The following is a 12,510-nucleotide window of genomic DNA, read 5'->3' on the forward strand; positions in this document are numbered from 1 at the left end:
TAACCCTAACCCTTTCTTTCACATGATACATAGCGGTTCGGGCGCCTCTACATATATATAGCGGTTAAGCTATTTCTTTTACATCGTACATAGCGGTTCGGGCCCATCTCTATATATATATAGCGGTTTAGCTATTTTTTTACATCGTACATAGCGGTTCGGGCCCCTCTATATATATATATACCGCTTTAATTATTTTTTTTACATAATATATAGCGGTTCGGGCCCCTCTGTATATATATATACCGCTTTAATTTCTTTTTCTATAATATATAGCGGTTCGGGCGCCTTTATATATATATATACCGCTTTAATTTCTTTTTCTATAATATATAGCGGTTCGGGCGCCTTTATATATATATATACCGCTTTAATTTCTTTCTTTACATCGTACATAGCGGTTCGGCCGCCTCTCTATATATATAGCGGTTCGGCTATTTCTTTATATCGTACATAGCGGTTCGGGCGCCTCCATATATATATAGCGGTTCGGACGCCTTTCTATATATATATACTAATTCGGCTATTTTTATATATAGTATATAGAGATTCCGGCGCTCTTTTATATATATATATTACTTCGGTTATTCGTCTATAATATATATAGCGGTTTAACCCCTTTCTTATATATATATATTACTTCGGTTATTCGTTTATATTATATATAGCGGTTCGGCCGCTTTCTTCTTTATATATACCGGTTCAGCTTTTTTTAAAAAGTACATAGCGGTTCAGGCGCCTTTTAATATATATATAGCGGTTCGTACGCTCATCTTACTTTTATATACCCGTTCTTAAAGCGTTTGATTTATATATATACCGATTTAGCTACTTTCTTATATAGTATATAATACTACGGGAACCTTTTTTATATATATCGCGGTTAAATTATTTTTTATATACTATATAACGGTTCGGGCGCCTCTATATATATATAGCGGTTTAGCTATTTCTTTACATCGTATATAGCGGTTCGGGCGCCTCTCTATATATATACAGCGGTTTAACTATTTTTTTTACATCGTATATAGCGGTTCGGGCGCCTTTACATTTATATAGCGGTTCGGCTATTTCTTTATATAGTATATAGCGGTTCGGGCGTCTCTATATATATATATACCGCTTTCATCTTTTTTTATATATATATAGCAGTTCGGGCGCCTCTATATATATATACTAATTTAATTACTTTTTTACATAGTATATAGCGGTTCGGGCGCCTATATATATATATACCGCTTTAATTTTTTATTTTACATAGTATATAGCGGCTCAGGCGCCTATATATATATATATATACCGGTTCAATTCTTTTTTTACATAGTACATAGCGGTTCGGGCGCCTCTCTATATATATAGCGGTTCGGCTATTTCTTTATATCGCATATAGCGGTTCGGGCCCCTCTCTATATATATAGCGGTTTAGCTATTTCTTTACATCGTACATAGCGGTTCGGGCGCCTCTATATATATATATAGCGGTTTAGCTATTTCTTTACATCGTACATAGCGGTTCGGGCACCTTTATATATATATACCGGTTCGGCTATACCTTTATATAATATATAGCGGTTCGGGCGCTCTTTTATATATATATATTAGTTCGGCTATTCTTTTATATAGTATATAGCGTTTCGGACGCTCTTTTATTTATATATAGTAATTCGGTAATTCGTCTATATTATATTTAGCGGTTCGGCCGCTTTTTTATCTATATATACCGGTTCGCCTTTTTTTTTAAATAGTACATAGCGGTTCGGGCGCCTTTTTAATATATATATAGCGGTTCGTACGGTTATTTTACTTATATATAGCCGTTCTTACGGCCTTTTATTTTTATATATACCGGTTTAGCTATTCTTTTATATAGTATATATCGGTTCGGGCGCCTTTATATTTATATATACCGGTCTATATTTTCTTTTATAGTATAATCCTCTATATATATATATACCGGTTTAATTATTTTTTATAGTATAATCCTCTATATATATATATACCGGTTTAATTATTGTCTTTACATAGTATATAGCGGTTCGGCCGCCTCTATATCTATATATACCGGTTTAATTCTTTTTTTATATAGTATAACCTTCTATATATATATATACCGGTTTAATTATTTTTCTTATATAGTATATAACTATTCGGGCGCGTCTATATTTATATATACCGGTTTAATTATTTTTCATATATAGTATATAGCGGTTCGGGCGCCTTAATATATTTATATACCGCTTTAATTATTATTATATAATATATAGCGGTTCGGCCGCCTCTATATATATATATACCGGTTTAATTCTTTCTTTCTATAATATATAGCGGTTCGGGCGCCTTTTATATATATAAATAGAAATTCGAATTTTTTTTATTTATATATTATAACTATATTTTCTTTTTATATATATTTAGCGGTTCGGTTATCTTTATTAATATATATAGTAATTCGGTTATTTAATTTATATATATATAGTATTTTAATTATTTTATTAATATATAATAATTTAATTACTTTTCCTTTTATATTTTATAATAATTATTTTTTTTATTTATAAATAATACTTCGGCTACTCTTTTCTTTATATATATTAAATAATTTTAGTTTTACTTTACTTATAACGGTTAAATAACTTTTTATATTTATATATCACTTAAATACTTTTTTATATATATAAAGCTTTTTAAATATTTTTTATATATATATAATTGTTTAATTACCTATTATTTATATTTTAATTCGGGTACCTTTATATATATATATTAATTCGGCCCTTTTATATATATATATAAAACTTCGGGCCCTTTTTTATTTGTATATAACGGTTTAAACGCTTTATTATTTTATTCAACTATTTAAATACCTTTTTACTTATATATTTTTATTATTTTTAACGTTAATATATTTTAGCAAATATTTATATATTTAGCGGTTATATATTTTCTATATTTTTCTATATTATTTTATTACTTTTTTTAATATATATAAAGCTATTATTATTCTTTTTATTTTAATATATAATTAATAATATATATTTTTTATTTTTAGTTTTAAATTTTTAAAATATATATATTTCTAAAAAAAAAAAAAAAATACAATTACTCTATCAACTTTGAATATCTCGTACGAAGTTCCTCCCACACCCTAACCCAAACCAATGCCATTACAGAACACTCAATATCCGATACTTTTACCCGTACGAGTAACCGGCGTACTACCGCCACCTTCTTATCCAATGTAACTCCGTACTTCCAACAACGTGCCTCAATATCCTCCTCAAACCAACCCAACCCCCTTTTTTGAGCTATAACTAACCCCATTATTAATTTTATCCCGTACGAACAGTCTCTCCCAGACTTATAGAACGAACCCTTATCTTCCCTTAACGGTTCCTACCGCCCGCAAAACTTTTTGGGAACCCCACACTTATCACATCCCTGGAAACCCCCGTTTAGCTTTCGTACGGTACTTAAACTTAAACCTCTAACCCTCAAAAGCCAATCGCCTAACTCCACGCTTTTTTTCCAAGCCCGTTCATCCTTAAGTAAACCCTCCAATATATATGGCTTTTCTAATCCACTAGGAAGTTTAGATGGTTGCGGAGTATTTCGTACGACCCCGTAAAATCTGCAAGCCGATGATTGCTGGAATTCGTGCCGTACGTATTCCTCTCCAGACTCGGCACACTCCAAAAAGCAAACCACACAGTGTACCCGTAACCATAAAAACGCTTTCGTCATAACCTCCATGTCTCGTACAATATCCTTCCTCCTTTCCCGCTCTTTTATAACAACCTGCCGTTGCTCTTCTTCATTGACAGCCATGTCGAAAGCCCCTTATCCATAGCCTCCGGGGTCACCGTACGATACGACCTATAGCCCTCCTCCTCTACCCGGCAAAACTCCGTACGAGCTACACCAGAAAACCGCTCTTCACATAACCCACATAACTCCTCGCCCTCCTCACACCCGGCTCTATCCATCCGCCCGTCCATTACCCGGGAAAGAACAATCCTATAACATAGGTTACTATCTCGTACGAAATGCTCCATCTCCAGTGATGCTAAATCCACAGCTCCGGTAATTGACCTTCCAGCCGTACGATTCTTCATAAAAAAAAATCACCGATTCGGCCTTTACTCCGTCTCTCCCGGCTCGTCCGCTTTCCTGAACAAAGTCCCTCAATGTCCTTGGAAGCCCGGCATGGAAAACATATCGTACGTCTGGAATATCAATACCAGCACCTAGAGCAGACGTTGCCACAATGGCACCACCGCTTTTCATCCACCCTCGTACGATCTCACTCTTCTGGATACTATCTTCCACACTACTATAGTATACCGGACACTTAAGTAGGTGTGAGATAGCTTTAGAAAAATCGATCGAGGGGAATAAATAATAACCCTCGTACGAGGATCACGGTCACCGATAGACTTGACTTGCCAGCTGAGGGGCTCGGAGGACGGCCTCTTGATCTCCACACTCAACCACAGAGTACTTGATATTCGACCGGGATGTAATAGACCGTACGATAGCCACCTTTGCGAATCAAGATATAAACTCTTGTAAAACCCTAGTAGGTCCCGAGGTGGGAGGGTAGCTGTTAGGAAGACTAGTTGTGTCCCGATTAAAGCTATATGTTGGCCGATTTGCCGGAGGAGTGGTCGAAATTCGTACGACGAGTCTAAAATAGTGTGGCACTCGTCAAAGATAATCCGGTCAAGCTGTTGTCGTACGTTAAGCCTATTGACGAAGGTCTTAAACGTTTGAGTATGAAAGGCCTCTGGCGTTACAAGAATAACCTGGTTAACCGAAACCTCTTTAGAGCTCCAGATCGTACAACCAATCCCTAGTTCTTTGCAACGCCGAGCCATATCCTCTTGTAGTGCCACAAAAGGGGAAATAACAATAGTAACCCCATCCTTCGTACAATAGGCCGGGAGTAGAAAGATAATACTTTTTCCACTCCCTGTCCCGGCAATATAAAGGATTGGGCTAAACCCTCGTACGACAGAAGTTAACACCTCGCGCTGGTTGCCTTTAAAACCAGCATCAGGGTTATTAAGCATCTGACGGAAACGGCCCTCAATATCAAGGCTGGCTAAGTACCGGAGTCGTTCCTGTCGTACGGTATAACGCTGGTTCTGGAAGAGGTTGGTTTTGGTCTGCTGGAGCGTTAAAGTATCGTCCGAGCCAAAGGTAAATAGCTGGTGCCATGACTGGCTAAGCTTCATAAACCGCTGTTGTCGTACGGCATGCCCCAACCTTCCCTGGTCAATATGCCTAGCGTATACCATCCCAGCAACCCTTTCCGAGTGGCCGGTTTGAGCCGCAATCATAGGATTAAAGCCCTCAGTTTCGTTATCCTCGTCGCAGCTAAAATCAGACGCGTCGTAATCATCGGACGACGGTACTATCTTATTTTCCAACAAACTCCTTGGAATAAGATGAGTAAGAAATTGGCGGGCAATACCCACGGCAATATGACGCCAGGGCCGAATACTGATTTTGGATCCGAGGTGGCGCTCTGTGTACGATGAGAGGGCCCGGCTGACTTTATCGGACGACCATTGGTTTCCTGGGTTACTGGAGGATATAGCTGGGCCGGCACCCCCAGACTCGATATCCTTAAACGGCCGTACGAATTTTGTATCCCAGAAGAATGGAGTGGGGGTGGAGGCTCCGTCAAGCTGGTGTTGTAAACTGAGGCAAAAGGGGTGGATAAGCCAGAGGTATCGTACGACGCTCACACCTAGCTCCCTTGGGAGATAGCGGTGAATAACCTTTAGCTGTCCAGTGTGGCTTATCCCTTTGTGGTACCGTAGTACGATTGCGACCATGCCGTGCTGGATAAACATATTTCTAAGCCCTCCAACCGGTGTGTTCTGGAACCTCATGCTCAAAAGCTCTGTCGTACGAGGCGGCAACCCTGACAATAAATATATCGCGATAAAAAGAGGGATCGGAGCTTGTCTACCCGGTCCAGGTACAACTGGGCCTCGGTCGTACAATAAACATAACCGTCGCCCTCTTCTCTCAACCAAAGTTGGGTAAGGGAAGGATTTTCGGTAATGCGTCGTACGATCCAATTCCAAGGCCGCCGGAAGCATATATTACCAGGATCGGAAAGAAAGGAATACCCAATCTTATCCTGGCTCATATCATCCTTTAAATCATCCCAAGGAATCTCCGGGAGAGGAACGTCCGATATTAACGAGAAAGTTAGGTCCTGGACCGTACGATCAATCTCATCAACCAGAATATGCATCATCTCGGCCAGGGCGTCAATGGTGGTAGAGATGTCCTGGTATACAATAGTAGTACCGTTAAGCGCAAGCCTGCCTTCGGATGCCGTGGAGCTATTGATGGTCATACCATACGCACGAGCCTCCAAAACCCAGTCCATCGGTGTAGGGTAGTTACTTTGGTGAACCCTAGTCAGGAACCTCGAGACTTTGGGGCGGACGATATCAAAGAGACTAGGCTTTTTGCCTGCCTCTTCCAGCTGGGCAAACTCGTAAAGTGAGTGTCGTACGACAAAGGCTTTACCGAGGGTGACGATGGCAGACAGGAGTGGTGTAAAATCGGACGGGGTGTACCACCTTCCATCATCCTTTAGGGCCATAGCAGCTAGGGCAGAAAGGAGGGCGCTTTCGTACGACGACCGTGGGAGAGGATGATCCAAAAGTCCAATGAAGAAATCAACAAGTACCTGATCCAGCAACTCTCGTCCGGCCTCATCGCTACCGTGGTGAAACTCCCATGCCACTTGTATAACAGTCTCCAGACTTCTGGTCTGGCTGGCGTTTAATTCGTACGGTGGCCGATCCTGTTGATCCCAGCTCTGTGTGCGGCAAATGTACCCAAAAATCTTTTCCAAACAAGAGAGTACTTCTGTATCGTACGAGGACCAGGCTACTACCATTAAAAGGCTTGTTGGGCTTTTGGTCGATCGTCTTTTTATTAACCTCGAATAGAACGGGGTAACCGACTTCATCGGACGACGACCTTACCATTGCATCGGCAGTAACCTGGTCAATCCTCTCCCAGATTTTTTGGAGGACCGTAAACGTAACTGGATCCTCACCGTCTAACCATCCCTCGTTTGGGTTGAGAGAGGTCGCACGATGTAAGGCCTGCCGGTCTAAAGACCCAAGGTGGTGTGTCCAACCCATCCTAGTTAGCCAGGGATTTGGAGCTAATCGTCCCTCACTTGCTGTGATGGTTGTTGATGTTTGTTGGAGAGTCGAGCTAATCGTACGATAGGATTCCATAAACTGCTCTTTTCGTCTTTGGGTTTGTTGTACGAGGTCGGGACTTCCGGCTGCCGGCTCCGTTGATCGTACCTCAAAGTATCCGGCAGCTAACCGGCTTTTAAAAAACGCTGGCAATATATCCCAGTTTTCCAAGGTCCCTGGTGTTGTTGGGCTACCTTAATATTTCCTCCTTTTGTGTTGGGGTTAACCCAGTCGTGCCTCGTACGGCAGTGCTCCTGCATCGCCCTCTTGGTCCGTACGATATAGGCGCAGGCATCGCACTTTAATCCATCAGAAGAAGGCTTCCCTAGTTCTGGAATTGGGTCAATTGCCGTGGGAGGAAGTGTGAGGTTTATTAGGTCTTGTTGTTTTCGAAAGACCGCCAGTGAATTGTTGCACTCTCGTACGATATCCGGTCTGTCCACAGCTGCAATGTCTTTATGGGACGTACGAAGATGGGTAAGCACCTCATCCACAAGAACAGCCACCTTACATTTCCTACAAACAAGAATTTGAAAGTGGGAGATATAAATAAAAGGTTCCATTCTAGCATGGTATTGATCGTGATGTGATAGTTGTGTACGATGCAAGATGTTGTGATATTAAAGTTTATTGCTAAGTTTTTTTGGGGAAGGATACCCCGTTAAAGAGTGGAGTGGGTCACGTGTAAGTGGATAAGGGCAGTAGCGTGCGGTTACCGGGGTCTGGGTCCCGTACGATGGTCAAGGCACGCCTGGCAAGAAGGCAGTTGCGTGGGCACGCCTAGCACGAAGGCAGTTACGTGGGCACGAAGGCAGTGACGTGTGGCTGCCGGGTGCACACCTTTTCTTCCAAATCTCTCGAGAGGCCAGCTGTGCAACAGCGACTTTAATTCTCATTGAAATCCTTTTCTAGCAAACTTTTCCATCGTACAAAACAATCGACTTTCAACTAACACACAAGATGGCTCTGGTCCTTAGCACCCGTGGCTCGTACGAAGTCATCGACACTGGCCAGCCTTATATCAGGAGGCTGATGAACAGCTTCTGTGTTAATGTAAGTATATGTCTTTCCCGTACGATGATGCTTGAACTAATGAACATATAGGCAACACAGCAAGCAATTTCGGCCCTACCATCGGCCGACATCGAATGCGTCCCCGGCAAAGTGAAGGGGGCTAAGGTACTAGCTCGTCCGAGCTACCTCAATGCAGTCTTGATCCAAAGCCGTGGTTCAGTGGCTGCTTCTCCTTATACTGCCTGTACCAGCAAGCCTGATAGGGGGCCGTTTAGGGATTGTCGTACGACGGATGGGTACTGGGGTGGTGCTTGTGGTAACTGCAAGTGGAGGGATCATGGCAGTAGATGTAGCTTCTTTACCGCTACTCAAAGGGGTATTACAGCCGAAGGGGAGGACGAGGGAAATGAGCAAGCTGTGGAAGGAAGCCAGGAGCTCATAGTTATTAGTGATTCCGACAACTGAATAAGTCGTACGGTAATGAAAATCGAATTTATGATTTTTATTTATTATTTGGATTTCTGTAATACTCGTACGACGATGCACTTGATACCATTCTATGCAGCTCGCTATAGCAATTCCAATAATGCTTTTCTCTTTTATTTTAATAGAAGAAATCTCATCGGATCGTACAAAAAACCATTCCCTTACATAACCTCACACTGCTATGCACGTGCATCACCAGCACACTTACACCCAACTTCATATCTTTTACTTCCAATTCCCCACCGCTCGTACGATGATGCACTTGATACCATTCTGTGCAGCTCGTTATGGCAATTCCAATGATATCTTTGCTTTTTAAGTTGATGGGAAAAATCTCATCGGATCGTACAAAAAACCATTCCCTTACACAACCTCATACTGCCATGCACGTGCATCACCAGCACACTTACACCCAACTTCACCTCTTTTACTTCCATTTCCACACCGCTCGTACGATGATGCACTTGATACCATTCTGTGCAGCTCGTCATGGCGATTCTAATGATGCTTTTCTTTTTCATTTTGGTAAAAGAAATCCCATCGGATCGTACAACTGATTCCTCAACGGATCCTACCCCCCTGTTTCTAAAGTGGGGCGTTTTTTTGGTGCGCTTTTCAACGGATTGTACTACAATCCATCGGAGAATTACTGGTAGGCTTAAAGGACGGCTTTTTAATTTTTATACTTAACTATAAAATATTTAATATTCGACCGGAATATAATAAACCGTATAATCGTTACTTTTTATAAATTAAAATATAAACTTTTATAAAACCCTAATAAGTCCCGAAGTAAGAGGGTAGCTATTAAAAAAACTAATTACGTCCCGATTAAAGCTATATATTAGCCGATTTATCAGAAGAATAATTAAAATTCGTATAACGAGTTTAAAATAGTATAATATTTATTAAAAATAATCCGGTTAAGCTATTATCGTACGTTAAACCTATTAACGAAGGTCTTAAACGTTTAAGTATAAAAGGCCTTTAACGTTATAAAAATAATTTAATTAACCGAAACTTCTTTAGAGCTTTAAATCGTATAACTAATTTTTAATTCTTTATAACGCCGAATTATATCCTTTTATAGTATTATAAAAAAGGAAATAATAATAATAACCCTATCTTTCGTATAATAGGCTAAAAGTAAAAAAATAATACTTTTTTTACTCCCTATCCCGGTAATATAAAGGATTAAACTAAACCCTCGTACGATAAAAATTAATACTTTACGTTAATTACTTTTAAAACTAATATTAAAGTTATTAAATATTTAACGGAAACGGCCCTTAATATTAAAGTTAATTAAATACCGGAGTCGTTCTTATCGTACGGTATAACGCTAGTTTTAAAAAAGGTTAGTTTTAGTTTACTAAAGCGTTAAAATATTATTTAAACTAAAGGTAAATAATTAATACTATAATTAATTAAGCTTTATAAACCGCTATTATCGTACGGTATACCCTAACCTTCCCTAATTAATATACTTAATATATACTATCCTAATAATCTTTTCCGAATAGCCGGTTTAAGCCGTAATTATAAAATTAAAGTCTTTATTTTCGTTATTCTTATTATAATTAAAATTAAACGCGTCGTAATTATCGGACGATAATACTATTTTATTTTCTAATAAACTCTTTAAAATAAAATAAATAAGAAATTAGCGGGTAATACCTATAATAATATAATATTAAAGCCGAATATTAATTTTAAATCCAAAGTAGCGCTTTATATACGATAAGAGAGCCCGGCTAATTTTATTAAACGATTATTAATTTTCTAGGTTATTAAAGGATATAATTAGGCCGGTATTTCTAAATTCAATATCTTTAAACGGCTATACGAATTTTATATTTTAAAAAAATAAAGTAAGGGTAGAGGCTCCGTTAAGTTAGTATTATAAATTAAAGTAAAAGGGGTAAATAAGCTAGAGGTATTATATAACGCTTATATTTAATTTTTTTAAGAAATAACGGTAAATAACCTTTAGCTATTTAATATAATTTAACCCTTTATAATACCGTAATACAATTGCGACTATATTATATTAAATAAATATATTTTTAAGCCCTTTAACCGGTATATTCTAGAACTTTATACTTAAAAGCTTTATTATATAAAACAGTAACTTTAATAATAAATAAATAGTAATAAAAAAGAAAGATTAAAGCTTATTTACCCGGTCTAGGTATAACTAGGCCTCGGTCGTATAATAAATATAACCGTCGCTTTTTTTTTTAATTAAAGTTAGGTAAGGGAAGGATTTTTAATAATATATCGTACGATTTAATTTTAAGGCCGCCGAAAATATATATTATTAAGATCGGAAAGAAAGGAATACTTAATTTTATTCTAATTTATATTATCCTTTAAATTATCCTAAAGAATTTCCGGGAAAGGAACGTCCGATATTAATAAAAAAGTTAAATCTTAAACCGTATAATTAATTTTATTAATTAAAATATATATTATTTCGGCTAAAGCGTTAATAGTAATAAAGATATTTTAATATATAATAATAGTACTATTAAATATAAGCTTACTTTCGGATATTATAAAACTATTAATAGTTATACTATACGTACGAGCCTTTAAAACCTAATTTATCGGTATAAAGTAATTACTTTAGTAAACCTTAGTTATAAACCTCGAGACTTTAAGGCGGATAATATTAAAAAAATTAGGCTTTTTACTTACTTCTTTTAGCCGGGAAAACTCGTAAAGTAAGTATCGTATAATAAAAGCTTTACCGAGGGTAATAATAGTAAATAAGAATTATATAAAATCGGATAGGATATATTACCTTTTATTATCCTTTAGGGCTATAGTAATTAGGGTAAAAAGGAGGGCGCTTTTATATAATAACCGTAAGAAAAAATAATTTAAAAGTCTAATAAAGAAATTAATAAATATTTAATTTAATAACTTTCGTTTAGCCTTATTATTACCGTAGTGAAACTCCTATACTATTTATATAATAGTCTCTAAACTTTTAGTCTAATTAACGTTTAATTTATATAATAATCGATCCTATTAATCTTAGCTTTATATATAATAAATATATTTAAAAATCCTTTTTTAAATAAAAAAGTATTTTTATATTATACGAAGGACTAAACTATTATTATTAAAAGGCTTATTAGGTTTTTAATCGATTATCTTTTTATTAACCTTAAATAGAACCGGGTAGCCGACTTTATTAGATAACGACCTTACTATTATATCGGTAATTACTTAATTAATTCTTTTTTAGATTTTTTAAAGGATTATAAATATAATTAAATCCTTACCGTTTAACTATCTTTCGTTTAGGAGTTAAAAGATTATAAAATATAAAGCTTACTAGTTTAAAAACCTAAAGTAATATACTTAACCTATCCTAATTAGTTAAAGATTTAAAACTAATTATCCTTTACTTACTATAATAGTTATTAATATTTATTAAAGAATCGAGCTAATCGTATAATAAAATTCTATAAATTACTCTTTTCGTCTTTAAGTTTATTATATAAGGTCGGGACTTTTAATTACCGGCTCCGTTAATCGTACCTTAAAGTATCCGGCAGTTAACCGACTTTTAAAAAAAAGTTAGTAATATATTTTAATTTTCTAAAGTCCTTAATATTATTAAGCTACTTTAATATTTCCTCCTTTTATATTAGGGTTAACTTAATCGTGCCTCGTACGATAATATTTCTATATCGCCCTTTTAATCCGTACGATATAAACGTAAGTATCGTACTTTAATTTATTAAAAGAAAGTTTTTTT

Source organism: Podospora bellae-mahoneyi, chromosome 5 (genome assembly GCF_035222275.1).
Source record: "Podospora bellae-mahoneyi strain CBS 112042 chromosome 5, whole genome shotgun sequence".
Classification (NCBI taxonomy): domain Eukaryota; kingdom Fungi; phylum Ascomycota; class Sordariomycetes; order Sordariales; family Podosporaceae; genus Podospora; species Podospora bellae-mahoneyi.